This window comes from Saccopteryx bilineata, chromosome 5, assembly GCF_036850765.1.
Source record: "Saccopteryx bilineata isolate mSacBil1 chromosome 5, mSacBil1_pri_phased_curated, whole genome shotgun sequence".
NCBI classification, from domain to species: domain Eukaryota; kingdom Metazoa; phylum Chordata; class Mammalia; order Chiroptera; family Emballonuridae; genus Saccopteryx; species Saccopteryx bilineata.
Window position 1 is genome coordinate 42,848,015 of NC_089494.1, and position 20,812 is coordinate 42,868,826.

The window sequence follows — 20,812 nt, forward strand, 5'->3', positions numbered from 1 at the left end:
TCCAAATGATTCTGATGCTTCCCCAGGTTGGAAACTAACAACTACACATCAGTGACATGGGCACTGTACACAATCGCTCCTTTCTAGTACACACTCTTGAAATGGCAGCAAAACCTGTTCTAAACATCCACTGGCCCCAGTCCATTAGCATACAATCCATCTTTCTTGTTGAACTGCTTATCGCTTTATATATAGTGTATTCTTTCTAATGATTTCAGTTAGAAAACATACTTTCACAAGAATTCGCCAAATAGTCTGTGTCCCTAAGAAATACAGAGACTTCTACTTGTAATTTTTCCTTCTTCATTTTAAATTTTAATGTTGAGAAAGTATTAAACTGAGATAAAAGAATTTTTATGACTTATTTTTATAATATTTTTATGTCCCCTGTTTAACATAAAATTAATTTATAATAGAATTTTTTAACATTATTACTATAAATAAAATAAAAATAAATGCTCATCTTTATGAGGCATTTAAAATGGATTCCTCAGTTTATTACATTATTTAAGTAATTCCATTCACCTTTCAAAATATGTCTGTTATTTATTTCTATCTTCAATCATTTGACCTTTGTCTTTGACTCAATTTCTTCCATGTATTGTTTTACAGATTTTAATGGTATAAATAATGATAATTATACAAATCAATTAAGATAGTCATTACTTTAAAATAAAATATAAACATAAAGTCATCTAGAAAGTACTAATGTCCAATGAAATACACATACTGAATGACACTTAAATTGAATTGCTGACTTGGATATCAAAATAATGAAAATAAAATCACTATTCACCATTAAAATAAAATACAATAAATGAGAATGCTAACATAATTACTAATTTAAATATGTTTATATATTTGTTTACATTTAATATATATTTATATTTATGAAAATGCCAATGTAATTACAAATTTTCACCTAAGCAACTTATCACTGTTCAGTGTAGCATTGATGGATAGTAATTTCACAAACACATGTGGGTATGAGGTCATTAGGAGCTAGATCCCCATACAAAGTGTTCTACTTGTTATAGGTTCATACCAGCATATTCCCAGTCCAATCCTATTTTCATTACTCAAAACATGACAGTAGAGTGAAGAGGAAATTCCCAAGCCAGAATTCAAAATCCTTTTTACATATCCTTTTTGCTTGTCAGATTTTTTATCTATATAGTTGACATGTAAAATTTATGGTCTGTAAATGTTTTTTGTATTTTTTTGTTTTTTGTTGTTTTCTACTTTAAGACTCTTGGAATTAGTTTAAATCTTATCTGAGATGTAAGCAAAAGCTTCAAACTTGTTTTATCCTGAAACAGGGAAAACAAATATTTTCGTTATAATTTCTATTGCTCGAAATACATCACCAGCCAGTTAACAATGATATCAGAAATAAGTTACTGTTCTACATATTTTTGCATCTATTGGTTGATTCTCGTATGTGCCCTGACTGAGGATTGAACACACAACTTCAGTGTATCAGGATAATGTTCTTACCAAATAAGCTGCCCAGCCAGAGGATTTTAGGTTTTAAGCTTGCTCTTAAAATCTAAATTTTATAGAGACCTAATTTTAAATTGTCTTTATATTTTATTTTATTTTATTTTACTACTATGATGCAATATAGTTTCAGTTTTTCTTCAAATTAAATGTCTATATTTTATGGATCATGGCCACTACAGTAATACCTATAAAGAGGTTTGCTGAAATAGGAAGAGAGATGTTGATGTTTTGATTAAGATGATAAAAATGCTGGTCATACTTGCTCACAAAAATTAGGCGATCAGGGAACGTGCAGATACTCCAGTACTTTCAGCCTTTTGTATAAGGCATTTTCACTAATGAAATAAAAGTTGGTTTTGCATCTCATTTGCATAATTAAACAACTTTCTTTGACAGTTGCTTTTCTGATGTTCTTGTTTAATAAAAAAAATAAATGCTTCTTTTTTTAATACTTCTTTTTTTATCGCTTCATATTCATTGTGAAATATCCCCTAATTTTTGTGAGCAGTATATATAATCCTCATTAGTAATATTTATGAGTAGTGTTTATTAGTACAATTAGTAATATTTTATGTGAACAAATATGTTAATTATATACTAATAAATTTGCTTAAAATTGTAACGTTACTTAAAGCATATATATAATAAATTCTACAATTGTAGAGAAATAGTTGTAACATGTTATAAAGTTTCAGTGATTCTAATACTTGATTTATTTGAGCAGAAAATTACCAGACTGAAGTCGACTGGGAGAAGGACATTATAAGGACAGAAGAGATTTCCCCCTACACACCAAAAGTAAACAAAAAACTTTTTCACTGTCTTAACTACAGGGAGCTATGAAAATCTACACATTCTTGACTAAAACTAAAACTAATCAAAAAATAAGTTCAGAAAGAATGAACCCTTATCTTTCCTACCTTAACAGAAGTGTTTGAGAGACATGCAGTCAACCAGGACTACTGTGTTCAAGTGAAAGAAAGTTGAAATAAATTAAGACATTGAAATGATCAATTTGGGAAGCAGATGGAACTGACCTTTCAGATGAATAGGTACAATGATACAAATGGTATTATTCTCCTGCTGTCAGGTCAAATACATCTCACAACTGATAGCATCATTCCCTCTGACCAATTTATTCAATGATTGGAACCCTGGCCCTAGGTATCTTCAATCTCATCCTGTGAGATGACTGTAATCACAAAAGTGTTACTTTGATTAGCTAGCTTGAATTGTGAACATATCCTTGAATCGAGGACTGTGTTGAAGGAAAAGTAGCACTATGTTGGCAGGAGGTGGTGCAATATAGTTCCCACCAATTATCTACTATTGTATGTTTAAATAAAGACAATTATCAAAGAAAGCTATTGAGGATGACAACATAAGAATTATCTACTATAAATAAGAAGACTTTATTATGAGAAAAAATAAATTATTATAAAATAATCACCTCCCAAAAATTTATGTAGAAGTAAGTTACTATTATAAAATGAGGTTCTTATTATAGAAGTTCCAATTAATACCTGATTTTGAAGTTGTAGATTAATCTTTCAATTTCAAAAGCATTTATTACTATTAACTATTTTCTACAGCTATTAAAAATTATATTTTTTGATGTGGATTAGTAACGTTTTATTCTATAATTTTTAATTTTAAAAAAATTTCATTGTTTCTTAGATTTGTTCTGTTAGCCTACCCTAAGTAAATTATCAACACCTGGTTCAGAATTAGATTATCTGAACTCTAATCACAGTCTTGTGATTTAAAAACTTTATCTTTGTAATCACCAATTTTTCATTTTCCAATCTACCACATGTTGTACCTCCAAAGAAAACTGATAATGGTTAATTAAATCAAAAGGCAGAATTGAAATGCTTAGACCTGATGGACAGATATCACTAAATTAAAAATATGATATTTTTAAATCTTTGCACATTTTATTTTATTTATTTTTAAGGGAAAAGAAGGGAGATAGTGAGACTGCTTCTCACCTGCACCCCAATCAGGATCCATCTGTCAACCCTGTCTGGGACCAACGCTCAAATCAACTGAGCTATTTTTAGTGCCTGAGACTGACACACTCGGACCAACTCAGCTATCTTCAGTGCATAAGGCCAATGCTCAAACTAATCCAGTGGATGATTGCTTCCCTTATGTGTTCTGCCTGGAGATTGAACCCAGAACATCCATATGACAGGCCAGTGTGCTATCAACTGAACCAGCTGACCAGGGCTTACTTTACACATGTTAAAATTACACTCAAGCAGGAAGCATCAAATCCTATATGTGCCTTGACCAAGCAAACCCAGGTTTTTCAACCTGCAATCTCAGTGTTCCAGGGCGTTGCTTTATTCACTGCGCCACCACAGATCTGGGTAGCAGGTCTATTTTTTAATGATACTGTGAAACATATTTAGGAAAAAATGTCCTATTGAAAGTAGATTATAACAAGAGGGTCAAATTCTGCTTGTAGAAAAATGGAATAGAGATATGTTTCCTATTTCTTCTCCTAAGTACAGCTAAAAACCCTGGATATAATATATATACAAAATAAGCATTAGAGAACTGTAAAAGTTAGAAAAAAATGGAATTTGGCTACAGGACTCTAGACCCAAGACTAATTAGTGATAGGTTTCCTGTTTTTTGTTTGTTTGTTTGCATTTTTTCCTGATTTATTAAAATATTATTGACATATAACAAAAGTTTAACATTTTCAGTATGATTATTAGATGTATATATTGTAATAAGGTTAGATAATTCCTTCCCACCTCAGATAATTATGATATTTTTGTGTGTGGTAATAGATTTAAGGTATAATCTCTTCATAACAAGTCTAATTATATATAATGTAGTATACCAAAAAAAATTAAAATATATAATGTAGTATATTATACTTTATGTTAACTATATTCACCATGCTGTGCTTTAGATTCCCAGATCTTATTTATTTTATTAGCTGAGACTTTGTACCCTTTGATCAATATTTCCCCATCCTCCCCCCAGGACCTGGGAAAGCAACATTCTAGTCTATATTTTATGAGTTCAGTGGTTTTAATTTCATATAAGAGGAAGTCAAAAAGAAATCTTCCTTCTTCAGATTATGGCAATTTTAATCTACCCATAAGTATAATCAATGAAATCTATTATTAGGAAAAAATGTAGTAGTCAAAGAGGAAAATATTTAGTGGATTTAGATTCTGCATATATGTGAGAATATACAGTTCTTGTCTTTCTATGTCTAACTTATTTCACTTAGCATAATGTCTTTAAGGTCCAAGGTCTGTTGTCATAAAAGACAAGCTTCCTTTCTTTTTAATGGTAATATATATATATATATATATATATATATATATATATATTCTTATTACAAGACAGGATTCTGTTTCTTTTCTTTTTATTATTTTTCCATTATAGTTGAATTAAATATTATATTATTTTCAGATGTACAGCTTAGTGGTTAGACATTTATATAACTTCCAAAATGATCCCACCATACAGAGTTATTACAATATTATTTACTACATTCCATATGCTGTACTCTTTTGTAATTGCAAATTTATGCTTCTTAATCCTTTCACCTTTTTCACCCAGCCCCCCTACCCCTTTTCCATCTGGCAACCATCAGTTTCACAAGACATAATTTCTTGTCATTTTAATGTAAATATTAAAAAGAAAACAAAGATGATTACAGATGTGAAGCATATTTTCATGTAATTGTTGGTCATATGTTTCTTATTTAGAAAAAAATGTTTATTCAAGTTCTTTGCCCGTTTTGTAATCATATTTTGTTTTTTGTTATAATTCTATGAGCTTATAGCTTATTTTGTATCTTAACCCATTATCAGATAGACAGTTTTCAAATATTTCACTTCATTTAATAAGTCACTTTTTTTACTTTGCTGATCATTTCTTTTGCTGTGCAGTAGTTTTTTTAGTTTGATGTAGTTGCAATTGTTTATTTATACTTTTGTTTTGTACTTTTGGTATCATATCCAAGAATCTTTACCAATATTAATGGCAAGAGGCTGTTCCTTGTATTCTTCTAGTAGTTTTACAGTGTTGGGTATTATATTTAAGTGTTTAATTAAATGAGTTAATTTTTCTGAGTGATGTAAGATAAAGGTACAATTTCATTCTTCCACATGTGATTATCCAGTTTTTCTAACTCCCTTCACTGAAAAGATTGTGATTTCCTCATTGCATCTTATTGACGTCTTTGTCAAATATTAGTTGATTTTATATGAGTGGGTTTATTTCTGTTTTCTCTATTCTGTTCCATTTGTTTGTCTATTTTTCTGACAGTACCATATAGGTTTGATTAATATAGTTTTGTAATAAAGTCTGAAATCAGGCATTGTGACACTAAAAACTTTCTAATTCTTTCTTAGAATTCCTTTGCTTTGTATCTTTTGTGGTTACATACAAATATTTTTTTAATTTCTATTTCTGTAAAAATGTCATAGAAATTTTAATAAGGATTGCATTGAATTTATTAATGTCTTTAAGAAGTATGGACATTTTAACAAAATTAATTATTTCAATCCATGTATATGAGATATTATTCAATATATTTTTTCTTTATTTTCAGCTATTGGTTAAAATAATTCCTAAGAATTTTTTTATGTTATTGTAAATGGGATTTTTTCCTTTATTTATTTAATTTATATTTTATTTTATTTTTTAGAGGGAGAGATAGATAGGGACAGACAGACAGAAATGGAGAGAGATGAGAAGCATCAATCATCAGTTTTTCGTTGTGACACCTTAGTTGTTCATTGATTGCTTTCTCATATGTGCCTTGACCATGGGTTTTCAGCAGACTGAGTAAGCCCTTGTTTAAGCAGCAACCTTGGGTCCAAGCTGGTGAGCCTTGCTCTAACCAGATGAGCTTGCACTCAAGCTGGAGACCTCGGGGTCTCGAACCTGCGTCCTCCGCATCCGATTCTGACGCTCAATCCACTACGCCACTGCCTGGTCAGGCTCTTAATTTATTTTGAAGTTAGTTTATTGTTATAATATAAAAATACAACTGATTTTGGTATTTTTATTTTATATCCTCAACAGGTCAATCATTAATCTTTGTGTTATCCTAAAATTTTCTATCTACTTATATAAAATGCTATATAATTACTTTATTTTGTACCACTGATAAGAAAGACAGTTTCTGGTCTTGTGTTAGTAAATATTAAAAAAAGAAAAAGAAAACAAGAACATCAGAAACAAGCTCCTAAATTCATTGTCTAATTTTAGCCTCTTAACTGCAGGAAGCAAGTTATAAATTTTTTTTTTAAGTAGACAGAAATATAAAGCCAAAAGAAACTGAATACACAAGTTATATTCTATATTAGAAGCAAATTATTGGTAATTTAATTTTATACATATTCTTTAGTTATGTCAGTTAATAAGAAAATATAAAACATCAGAAAAACTGGAATGTTTAACTCAACTTTTAAAAATGATTTTTAATTTACAAATTATTGTTGCTTTTGTGTTATAAGAATAAGTAACTTTTTAAATATTATTACTGCTAATCAAATCTAGACTCTTCATCACACTATTACTCTATTTCTGGTGAATTTTTTATGAAGATTACAAGAGAGAACAGAGAGTGAAAAACATAAGAAAATCACTACGCATAAATGCAGTATAAATACATCTGGGCTTCACTTAAATGTTTTAGGACAAAAAAATACAATGACATTTAAAAATAACAATCACGGCCCTGGCCGGTTGGCTCAGCGGTAGAGCGTCGGCCTGGCGTGCGAGGGACCCAGGTTCGATTCCCGGCCAGGGCACATAGGAGAAGCGCTCATTTGCTTCTCCACCCCCACCCCTCCTTCCTCTCTGTCTCTCTCTTCCCCTCCCGCAGCCAAGGCTCCATTGGAGCAAAGATGGCCCGGGCGCTGGGGATGGCTCCTTGGCCTCTGCCCCAGGCGCTAGAGTGGCTCTGGTCGCTGCAGAGCGACGCCCCGGAGGGGCAGAGCATCATCCCCTGGTGGGCAGAGCTTCGCCCCTGGTGGGCGTGCCGGGTGAATCCCGGTCGGGCGCATGCGGGAGTCTGTCCGACTGTCTCCCCCGGTTTCCAGCTTCAGAAAAATACAAAAAAAAAAAAAAATACAATCACTTTTACAATTTGTGGGTAATTATAGGCAATCTAAGATTATTAATTTGAACTTACAATCAAAATAGTTAGATCATATTATTGCTATCAACTAATATAATTAGGTCTATTATTTCCATAGGTAAGCCAGAGGCTCAGAAGTTTACAAGGTATTATTATAAAATCCTATTCCTCTATAAAAAGTCTATAGCAACATCAGAAGACAATGGATTTTATTGAGTTAAAGGCGTGTTTGGATCCCTGAGGATTTGATTCCTGTGTTCATTTTCTTAGTCATCCAATAATACATAATTATAACAAAGTTTAATGTGAAATGCTGATGTCTCCTTTAGCAGAACTTTACTAATAAAATTTCATAGTGTAATTTAAATTGTTTTTATTTGCTTGTCAATACAATTTCCTTTAAGACTTTATGTTACATAATTCTCATTCTATTACTTTGAGTACTTGAAAGTTTTGTGATCTTAATTAAATTTGTGTGACTTGGGGGTGATGTCACGGAAATGGCGCCGTGAGCAGCGCGTCCGACAGCTCTCCCCTAAATCACAACAAATTTATCAACTAGAAACAGAAAAATTTATCCTCGCAGCATTCCGGAGTTCCACACAAACTGATAGCGAAAGGACTGTTATCACTTGAATCTGAGAGACGAGGGTGTGGAGGAATCTACCGCAGCGACGTTCATTCAAGCCGCGAGGAAGTGCGCCTGTGGTGAGTCAGCCCACATTTGGGAGCCCCCGCCACGCGCCCGGTCCGGTTGGGCACCGCTAACGTTCCCAGCGGCCCGCACACAGCGAGTGAGAGTCGCCAGTCACCGGTGCCCGGAGCACCCCATTCGCGCGCATGCCCTGGGCATTCCACGCGCCCAGAGCACCCTACTGGCCCGCACACCCAGGTGCTCCATTATCCTGCGCCTGGTGCGATCCAGCCGCCAGCGGCAGGGCAAGCGGGAGAGGCTTGGGAGATTCTCTCCGTGGGCGGGGCACCTCACCCAGCCATTCAAGCTAACAATCAAGCATTGGGGGAGGGGCGCGCGCAGGCAGCCTAAAATACCTTCGGAAGCACAGCTGCGACCCAATCACTGAAATTAGCTTAACCCATGAAATCTGCGCACTCTCGGTTCTAATTGATAAGATCTCTCTCAGTTCAGCGACCCAAGACAAGAGGCGTGATATTTTTTAGTGCCTCTCGCTAAAGGGGCGGGGGCAACTTCTGATTGATAGAGCCTCCATATTCAGGGATAAACGCTAACAAGAGGGACTTGGCAGATAATAAGATCTATACTACACTAGTCACAAGCAGAGACTAGTGCCTCTTCTTCCCTGCAAAAACAGGCTACAAAGTGAGGAAAGCCTGGGTTGAGAGGTCCAACTAAATGATAGGCGCTGAACAGTCACCTTGACAACAATTGACTCCCACCCCCGCCTGATTACACTGAAGGCCCTGACTGTCAGAGCCTTTCCCAAAGCCTTGCACTGAGTGGGGATAGAGTGGGGATTTCCCAGCTCTTTGAGCCTCTTACTCCCCAGGCAGAAGCAGTTGCAGCCTTATAGCTGGATCACCAGGCTGCTAATTCAGAAAGGGGGGACTAGGAGAGAGAATCCAGGAAAGCAAACTCTCTCATCGTTGGACCCTGCAAACGCCAACAAGCCTTTACTTCCAGCAAGACTAAAGCCAATTATATGACATTGCCATAGAATCCCATCAACTGCAATCCCTACCTAAGTGTGACACAGGGGCAGAGCCTGGGGTACAGAGTCACCGACCAGGAAGAGGGAGAGAAAAGAAAAAGGAAGAAGTTAACCTCTCAAAATCAAGAAAAATCCACAGACTTTACAACTTGATCCACTAATTTTTTTGTTGTTGTTGTTTGTTTCTTCTGTCTTATTGCCTTTATTTCCTCCACATCGGTCCTTCTATTCTCTGCCCATCTTATGCTTCCCCTTTCTTGAACTACACTACCCATGAGTGTTGCACTTTATTTCTCTTCTTCATCCTCACCCTCCTTTAAGGTTATACTCCAAAACACTTAACTCTCACTCTCTCCTCTTTTGTTTTTTGGTTTTTTTTGTCTTGCTTTATTTTGTTTTTTTCTCTTCCTTTTTTATTTCTTCCTTCGTTTTTCTCTTTTTCTTATTTTTTCCTTTCTATTCGTTTTTTCTTTTCTCATTTTACTTTCCTCCCATATAATCCTCAATCACGAACAAATTAGTTAATTTGGGACTCAAGGCTTTTTTTTGGCATTATTTCTCTTTTTTGCTTTTGTTTTTATTTTTTTTCTTGTTTGTTTATTTTTGTGGCATTTTGGGTCCTCCCAACCCAAGGTCTCCATTGTATTTAATCTTCGCTCCACTTAATACAACAGATATTTACTTATTATTTTTATTTTTTTCTTCTTTATTATTCTTTTTTGTTCCTTTTTTCTGGTTCCCTCTTATCCCTCTCATTATTTCTCTTAGTTGACCATCACTTACAAGCAAATCATCTTATGCTTGTCTAAGATTTTCTTCCTTTTTTTTTTTTTGCATTTAGTAGGTCCCTACTCCCTTTTTTTGCCCCTTGAACTCTTCACCCCAAATCAGTCCCTCCATTGTAGGCATGATATTTCCCTGAGGAGGGAAGAGGAGGGAAAGAGAAGAAAGAAAAAAGAGGAAAATAATAAATTATTACTGTTTTTTTGGGGGGGTGTTTTACTTTTTTTTTTTCTTTTTTTTTTTCTTTTTTTTATTTTTATTTTTTTTTACTTTTTACTCATTATTAATTTTAATTAGTGCTATCAACAAGACCACCCTCAGATGCCGATAAGAAAGAGGAGATTGAATATTATGGATACAAAAGAAAGAGAGGTAACACAAATAAATGTGGAAAAATCTATGGAGAAAAGACTTAACATATTGGAAGCCTTGGAGCTAAATGACAGAGAATTTAAAATAGAAATCTTAAAAATACTCAGAGAGATACAAGAAAACACAGAAAGGCAATATAGGGAGATCAGAAAACAACTCAATGAACACAAAGAATATATTACCAAGGAAATTGAAACTATAAAAACAAATCAAACAGAAATGAAAAACTCAATTCACGAGCTGAAAAACGAGGTAACAAGCTTAGCTAAAAGAACAGCCCAGATTGAGGATAGGATTAGTGAAATAAAAGACAAACAACTTGAGGCACAACAGAGAGAAGAAGAAAGAGACTCAAAAATAATAAAAAACGAGAAAGCCCTACAGGAATTGTCTGACTCCATCAGAAAGAATAACATAAGAATAATAGGTATATCAGAGGGAGAAGAGAAAGAAAATGGAATGGAGAATATACTCAAACAAATAATAGACGAGAACTTCCCAAGCCTGTGGAAAGAACTAAAGCCTCAAATTCAAGAAGCAAACAGAACACCGAGTTTTCTTAACCCCAACAAACCCACTCCAAGGCACATCATAATAAAGATGACACAAACCAATGACAAAGAAAAAATTCTCAAGGCAGCCAGGGAAAAGAAGAGTACAACATATAAAGGAAGGCCTATTAGATTATCATTGGATTTCTCAGCAGAAACTGTAAAAGCTAGAATAGAGTGGACCCCAATATTTAAAGCCCTGAAAGAGAGGAACTTTCAGCCAAGAATACTATACCCATCAAAGCTATCCTTCAAGTATGAAGGAGATATAAAAACATTCACAAATACAGAAAAGATGAGAGAATTTATCAACAGAAAGCCCCCACTCCAGGAAATACTAAAGGGGGTTTTCCAACCAGATTCAAAGAACAAAAGAAAACAACACCACAAGTAACAGCTCCACCAAGAACACAATAAAACCAAACTTAAACTGTGACAACAAAGGAAAAAAAGGGGGGAGAGGATGGAGATTAACAGTAGCAAAGGACAATGAAGTGCAGAAATACTTATAAGATAGGGTACTACAATGAATATGGTAGGTACCCTTTTCATTACTTAATGGTAACCACCCTTGAAAAAACCACCACAAAAACACTTGACTTAAAAAAGGTAGCAACAGAGGAAAGAAGTATGGAACACAAACAAACAAAAACAAATGATAGAAAAACAAAAGAGAAGAATCAAACTAGATACAAAACTAACAGAAAGCAATTTATAAAATGGCAGTAGGGAACCCACAAGTGTCAATAATTACACTAAATGTAAATGGATTAAACTTACCAATAAAAAGACACAGAGTAGCAGAATGGATTAAAAAAGAAAATCCAACTATATGCTGCCTACAAGAAACACATCTAAGCAACAAGGATAAAAACAAATTCAAAGTGAAAGGCTGGAAAACAATACTCCAAGCAAACAACACCCAAAAAAAAGCAGGCGTAGCAATACTCATATCTAATAATGCTGACTACAAGACAGAAAAAGTACTCAGAGACAAAAATGGTCATTTCATAATGATTAAGGGGAAGTTGAATCAAGAAGACATAACAATCCTTAATATATATGCACCAAACCAAGGAGCACCAAAATATATAAGACAGCTACTTATTGACCTTAAAACAAAAACTGACAAAAATACAATCATACTTGGAGACCTCAATACACCGCTGACGGCTCTAGATCGGTCATCCAAACAGAGAATCAATAAAGATATAGTGGCCTTAAACGAAATACTAGAACACCTGGATATGATAGACATCTACAGGACACTTCATCCCAAAGCGACAGAGTATACATTTTTCTCTAGTGTACATGGAACATTCTCAAGAATTGACCATATGTTGGGCCACAAAGACAATATCAGCAAATTTAGAAAAATTGAGAAACTAGAATTCAACTCCAAAAAAGATGGGGAAAAACCCACAAAAATGTGGAAACTAAACAACATACTTCTAAACAATGAATGGGTCAAAGAAGAAATAAGCGCAGAGATCAAAAGATATATACAGACAAATGAAAATGAAAATACGACATATCAGAATCTCTGGGATGCAGCAAAAGCAGTAATAAGAGGAAAGTTCATATCACTTCAGGCCTATATGAACAAACAAGAGAGAGCCGAAGTAAACCACTTAACTTCACACCTTAAGGAACTAGAAAAAGAAGAACAAAGACAACTGAAAACCAGCCGAAGAAAGGAGATAATAAAAATCAGAGCAGAAATAAATGAAATAGAGAACAGAAAAACTATAGAAAAAATCAATAAAACAAGGAGCTGGTTCTTTGAAAAGATCAACAAAATTGACAAACCCTTGGCAAGACTCACCAAGGAAAAAAGGCACAGGACTCAAATAAATAAAATCCAAAATGAAAGAGGAGAGATCACCACAGACATCATAGATATACAAAGAATTATTGTAGAATACTATGAAAAATTATATGCCACCAAATACAATAATCTAGAAGAAATGGATAAATTCCTAGAAAAATACAACCTTCCTAGACTGAATCATAAAGAGGCAGAAAGCCTAAACAGACCAATCAGCAGGGAGGAAATAGAAAAAACTATTAAAAACCTCCCCAAAAATAAAAGTCCAGGCCCAGACGGTTATACTAATGAATTCTATCAAACATTCAAAGAAGACTTGGTTCCTATTCTACTCAAAGTCTTCCCAAAAATTGAAGAAGAAGCAATACTTCCAAACACATTTTATGAGGCCAACATAACCCTCATACCAAAACCTGGCAAGGATGGCACAAAGAAAGAAAACTACAGACCAATATCTCTAATGAATACAGATGCTAAAATACTAAACAAAATACTGGCAAACCAAATACAACAACATATTAAAAAAATAATACATCATGATCAAGTGGGATTCATCCCAGAATCTCAAGGATGGTTCAACATACGCAAAAACGGTTAACGGAATACATCATATCAACAAAACAAAGAACAAAAACCACATGATCTTATCAATAGATGCAGAAAAGGCTTTTGATAAAATACAACACAATTTTATGTTTAAGACTCTCAACAAAATGGGTATAGAAGGAAAATATCTCAACATGATAAAGGGCATATATGATAAACCATCAGCCAACATCCTATTAAATGGCATAAAACTGAGGACTTTCTACCTTAATTCAGGAACAAGACAGGGTTGTCCACTCTCTCCACTCTTATTTAATGTGGTGCTAGAAGTTCTGGCCAGAGCAATCAGACAAGACAAAGAAATAAAAGGCATCCATATCGGAAAAGAAGAAGTAAAGGTATCACTTTTTGCTGATGATATGATCCTATACATCGAAAACCCGAAGGACTCCACAAAAAGATTATTAGAAACAATAAACCAATACAGTAAGGTCGCAGGATACAAAATTAACATACAAAAGTCCATAGCCTTTCTATATGCCAACAATGAAATATTAGAAAACGAACTCAAAAAAATAATCCCCTTCACGATTGCAACAAAAAAAATAAAATACCTAGGAATAAACATAACAAAGAACGTAAAGGACCTATATAATGAAAATTACAAAGCATTGTTAAGGGAAATCGAAAAAGATTCAATGAGATGGAAAAATATTCCTTGTTCTTGGATAGGAAGAATAAATATAATCAAGATGGCCATATTACCCAAAGCAATATACAAATTTAATGCAATTCCCATCAAAATCCCTATGAGATTTTTTAAAGAAATGGAACAAAAAATCATCAGATTTATATGGAACTATAAAAAACCCCGAATAGCCAAAATAATCCTAAGGAAAAAGAATGAAGCTGGGGGCATTACAATACCTGACTTTAAACTATATTATAGGGCCACGATAATCAAAACAGTATGGTATTGGCAGAAAAATAGACACTCAGACCAATGGAACAGAATAGAAAGCCCAGAAATAAAACCACATATATATGGTCAAATAATCTTTGATAAAGGGGCCAACAACATACAATGGAGAAAAGAAAGCCTCTTCAACAAATGGTGTTGGGAGAACTGGAAAGCCACATGCAAAAGAATGAAACTCGACTACAGCCTGTCTCCGTGTACTAAAATTAACTCAAAATGGATCAAAGATCTAAATATAAGACCTGAAACAATAAAGTACATAGAAGAAGACATAGGTACTAAAATCATGGACCTGGGTTTTAAAGAACATTTTATGAACTTGACTCCAATGGCAAGAGAAGTGAAGGCAAAGATAAATGAATGGGACTACATCAGAATAAAAAGTTTTTGCTCAGCATGAGAAACTGATATAAAAAGAAACAGACAGCCAACTAAATGGGAAATGATATTTTCAAACAACAGCTCTGATAAGGGCCTAATATCCAAAATTTACAAAGAACTCATAAAACTCAACAACAAATAAACAAACAATCCAATAAAAAAATGGGAAGAGGACATGAACAGACACTTCTCCCAGGAAGAGATACAAATGGCCAACAGATATATGAAAAGATGCTCAGCTTCATTAGTTATTAGAGAAATGCAAATCAAAACTACAATGAGATACCACCTCACTCCTGTTAGATTAGCTATTATCAACAAGACGGGTAATAGCAAATGTTGGAGAGGCTGTGGAGAAAAAGGAATCCTCATTCACTGTTGGTGGGACTGTAAAGTAGTACAACCATTATGGAGGAAAGTATGGTGGTTCCTCAAAAAACTGCAAATAGAACTACCTTATGACCCAGCAATCCCTCTACTGGGTATATACCCCAAAACCTCAGAAACATTGATACGTGAAGACACATGTAGCCCCATGTTCATTGCAGCACTGTTCACAGTGGCCAAGACATGGAAACAACCAAAAAGCCCTTCAATAGAAGACTGGATAAAGAAGATGTGGCACATATACACTATGGAATACTACTCAGCCATAAGAAATGATGACATCAGATCATTTACAGCAAAATGGTGGGACCTTGATAACATTATAAGGAGTGAAATAAGTAAATCAGAAAAAAACAAGAACTACATGATTCCATACATTGGTGGAACATAAAAATGAGACTAAGAGACATGGACAAGAGTGTGGTGGTTACCAGGGGTGGGGGGAGGGAGGACATGGGAGGGAGGGAGGGAGAGAGTTAGGGGGAGGGGGAGGGGCACAGAGAACTAGATAGAGGGTGGCGGAGGACAATCTGACTTTGGGCGAGGGGTTTGCAACATAATTTAATGACAAAATAACCTAGACATGTTTTCTTTGAATATATGTACCCTGTATTATTAATGTCATCCCATTACCATTAATAAAAATTTATTATTAAAAAAAAAATTTGTGTGACTTTTCTCTATTACTTCAAAACAAAGACAAATTTCAAATAAAAGAAATTAAAATAGTCATTTAAAAATATTATATATGATTTAAAGTTATAAGTATTTTTGCTTTCTGTGTATTTGATAATCTAGACTTCTTCGTAAAGTAAAAATATAAAACCTTGCACTACATTGTCATTTGGAAGTTCTAATGAATTCATCACCTGATTATAGCTATTTATTTCTTCTTTGTAAGAAGAATAAATTATATTTTAGATTCTTTGCCTTCAGGCAGCTCTAGAAGAATTAATTTGAATGCACATATTTTATTCCAAAGTCCTCAGAAACGTTCTACATCAGATGACCATATGCAGGTGAATAGTGCTACCTTACTACATTAACATCCATGTGTTACTAGAGAATTTTATGTAGTGATGAGAATAACCCTATGCATTTATAGCTTAAATATGCTTTTTGCATTCAGTGAGATTGTCAAGCTTCAAAATCATAATAAAATCATATTCTAGGAAGTATTTTAATACTAATCCCAGTGGTGGTCAAATAACCTAAGAGAAAAAAATAATTATAGTTGGTGAATAATGTCTTTCCAATTACACTTTAAAAATATTTTAACAAAAAATATATTTATCCATCTATCTATAACTATATCCCATTTATTTATTAACATTCACAGTTATCTTTCATTTATTTTTATGAGAAATAATCACACACATACATAGGAGAGTAGTCCCATGAAGCTAAAGTAAAATTATAAACCAAGTAAGATAATAATTTTTAAAAATTGAAATACTTATTCCAAATGAACTTAATTGAGCATGCATATAATTGAAAGCACATGATTGGTAATGATGTTAATGTTAGCAATTCAGGAGTGGGTGAGGATGAGAGATATCTACTTGGTGGGAAGACTTCATGACATACATGATTCAACCATTTTGAGCAAAGTTTTTTTTCTGAAGAGATTTCTTCAAGAAAAATTAAATTTTCTGCAGAATAATTATGATAAACTATAAACACTTTTCTCTGTTCCTACTGATTATCATAAAACAAAATAATTCTGATTCTCTCAGTTATAAAGCAAGAAGAAATTATCCCTGAAAGTAAATTACATTTTTATTTCTTCCCGAATATGCTGCTAAAATATGGTGAATGTGTTCTTGTGCTTTTCTTCTGGAAATAAAGTACTTTTGGAGATTTAGCCAAGCCTTTAACAATGTCTGTAGGAAAAAAGCCACTCAAATTCAGAGGAAAACACTGAGAGTATTTTTTTAAATAACAAAACATCTGTGTTAACATATTATCATCATCAATATACACTATAATATTTATTATCATTCTCAGAGTTGATATTTTTTGAGTTATTATCTCATCATCTCTAACACATAACTTATGAAATCAAGGTTAACAAATAGAGTAGATACTATAGAGCAATGATAATCACTGAGGGTATATAGAGTTTATGAATCTCAAAAGAGAAGTCCAAATTAGTCTTATTAAAAATCTGTAAAAAGCCTTTTTAAAGAATATTGTTATGATCAATAGTGTTATGATCAAAAGACTTCTCTCTTAAGGGTTGATGAGTGAAGATTATACTTCTAAAAATCAGAAGATATCTCATTAATCTGAGTATTTGAAGATAAGATTAGAACTTAGAAAATGATATTAAAAGACACTTTTATCCCCACTAATTTTATTAACATTAATTATCAAAAATTTTCACAATATTTGTTTTATTTTAACTTAAATTACTGTATTTCCAAAAGTTACATTTCATTTATTTTCATGAGAAATAATTATACACATGCAAAAGACAGTTGTCTCAGGCAGTAGTGGGATTCAATAATTTAACAACCAGTTCTCTGTCCTAATGACAGTTTTAATTACAAAAAAAGATATACTAAAAGGTACCAGTAGTTTATTATTTTATGCATTTAATACTCAAATAAGAACAATAAAAGTATACAAAACCAGATTATGAGTATTAAAATATTAGTGAAAATAACTAAATAATACCTGACAAAAAAGCAATAAAACTGTTATTTAAGATATTTCCATATGACCTTCTTTTTTGTGACAGAGATAGAGAAAGGGACAGATAAGGACAGACACACAAGAAGGGAGAGAGATGAGAAGCATCAATTCTTCAGTGCAGCACCTTAGTTTCTTATTGATTCCTTTCTCATATGTGCCTTGAAGTGGTGGGGACGCCAGGCAAGGCTACAGCAGACAGAATGACCCCTTGCTTAAGCCAGATGAACCTGCACTCAAGCCGGTGACCTTGGGGTTTCGAATCTGGGTCCTCCATGTCCCAGTCTAATGCTCCATCCACAGTGTCACTGTCTGGTCAGGCCCATATTTCTTTTTGATTGGCATCATCACTTAATGTTTTTTCACTTATGGATAGAATGAACATTACTATGGGCACTTAGAATAGGTTGTTGCACAGATGAACTTTAAAAAAGAGTAAGAAATGTAATTTTTTGATTTGAACCATGATTACAAATGCCACTTTTAACAACTTGTTTGCTGAACTCAACAAAAATTTAGGTATTGGTTCTACCAAACTAATGTGAACTGGTTGAATCCCATCATTGGTCCCAGTGAGCTGAACTAAAAATAAAAACCATTAAAAAGAATCATTTTTTAAATTGAATTACTCTTTTTTCTTATTGATGCTCAATATAGCTATGTTATTAAGTTTAACAGGTTTAGCTACTAGTGTGGGTTGGGAGATATAGGTAATTCAACAATAAGAGAATGGGAGACAAACATATATGTTCTTTTTATATGCACAGGGTAAATATAGAGAAGAAAGTTCTAGACTTGTGGGTGGAGCACAGAGCGCATTCCTAGCAACTGTGGCTGACGCAATGCTGTGAGAATACTCCAGCTCCCAGAAGCCTCCTGGGCACACCCAGGAGGGAAGCTCGCCCGCTATAAGTAAGTGACTTAGCGCCAACCACGCAGCTTCCTGATCTTTTCAGCCATTGGCTTTGAAGGACATGCTGTAACATCCTATCAGCTGAACTCAGGTATATAAGCTAGCTTACTTCCTGGATAAAGTGGATCTGTGTCACTGAACCTGGTCCCCGGAGTCGGGTCTTTGCGTCTCCATCATCCTCACTCCTAGCAGGACTTGTCAACATAGACTACTGTGCCTCTTTTAATAGAAAGGTCCAGGTAGGCCATGTTGATGGAAAGGACTAGTGAATGGATGGCTCAAAATCACCATAAAAAGTTGCACTGTAAGAGTTCTATATAGAAAAGTGAAGTTTATGATTAGAAACACATGATATATAACAACTTGACTTTCATACTCTAGATCAGGCATCCCCAAACTATGCGGTCCCGGCCCCCTTAGGCCATTTATCCGGCCCCTGCTGCACTTCTGGAAGGGGCACCTTTTTCATTAGTGCTCAGTGAGAGGAGCACTGTATGTGGCAGCCCTCCAATGGTCTGAGGGACAGTGAGCTGTTCCCCTGTGTAAAAAGTTTGGGGACCACTGCTCTAGATTTTATTTTTTTAAGAATGATGTTTTGGCCTGACTCCGTGGCGCAGTGGATAGAGTGTCAGCCTGGGATGCTGAGAACTCAGGTTCAAAACTCTAAGATTGCCAGCTTGAGCATGGAATCATAGACATGACCCCCTGGTCGCTGGCTTGAAGTCCAAGGTTGCTGGCTTGAGCAAGAGGTCACTTGCTCTGCTGGAGCCCCCCAATCAAGGCACATATGAGAAAGCAATCAATGAATAACTAAGGTGCTGAAACAAAAAATGGATGCTTCTCATATGTCTCCCTTCTTGTCTGTCGGTCCCTGGCTGTCCCTCTCTCTCTCCCTCATTAAAAACAAACAAACAAACAAAGCAAGAATAATGGTTTGGTGAAATATTCTGATTGCCGCTTCATCATTCATGTACACTCCCACAGCTTGGCTGTGACTTTTGCTCCCAAGATGCTCAGAATACAGATCAGGTATTTTTTATTTGTTTCTTCCCCTAGAATCATCACACTTAACTTTTTGTTGTTGTTGTAAAAAAAGGCGAAAGATTTATGCGATCTGAAGAGAAACGAGAGCATGTGTTGTTGTTATCATAAACAATATACATCGTTTTTAATAACTTAGGTTTGGATATTTTATGGAATGTTTTGATATAAACTGATCTTTTTCTCAAAAATCCTTTCAACTTTTACAAAATATGTTAATCATTTTTTTTCTTTTACCCTCTTAATCCACAAATGTATCATTGTTAAATTGAGTCTCTGGTTAACTGATATGCTAGCAGTAACATTTGTTTTGGTTTATAACTTAAAACAAATATTCTTAAATTAGCTGTACATTCTATTCAAATTGAATATTTTTCTTTTCTTGTTTTTCTCAGAAACTTGATTACATATTTTTGAAATAATGAGTCAATGTTTTGATTAGCCATTATCATATTCAAATGCTCCATGACTTTCTCTCTTCAAGGAAGCAATCATTAAAATATAAGTATTGAGAAATAATAAAAAATATACTTTTTATGCTTAATACTTTGGAATGTCAAAGTTTCATCATGTGTTTTTTAGGTGTATAATTTTTAAATAAATTCTTTACAAAAAGAATAATTTTAGATAATTATATCATACTGTGAATATGTGCTTTGGTTATGTAAAAATTAAAATGCTACATGCCAAAACAAATTGAATTCCCTGAATGTCCCCAAAGTCATTTTACTTCAAGTTGAGAATGACCAAAAACGTTTATAAAATGGTTTACACATGCTCTTCTTGAAGAAGATTAGAATTTCAACTTCTTGAGTATATTTTCTAATTTGAATTTATTTATTCCAATGTTTAAGATTCTTCTAATATTTAATTTGGTATATCAATAGAGGTTCAGTTCTAATAAATGTGCTAAATATAAGATAGAAAGAAAGCATATTGAATAGCATCCACCTACATTTAATATTATTTCTATAATAATATTTCAACATGAGAGTGTTTCTTTTAAATAAAATATTCTGTAT

The 20,812-nt window shown here is 33.9% G+C and overlaps 1 non-coding gene across 1 annotated transcript; it reads right to left on the minus strand.

Annotated features, from left to right (window-relative positions):
* Window positions 1-4,543: 4,543 nt before the first annotated feature.
* Window positions 4,544-4,680, minus strand: LOC136307256 (small nucleolar RNA SNORA29). Its single transcript, XR_010725914.1, has one exon. It is a non-coding gene; the product is annotated as a small nucleolar RNA SNORA29 (small nucleolar RNA).
* Between the last annotated feature and the right edge of the window lie 16,132 nt (window positions 4,681-20,812).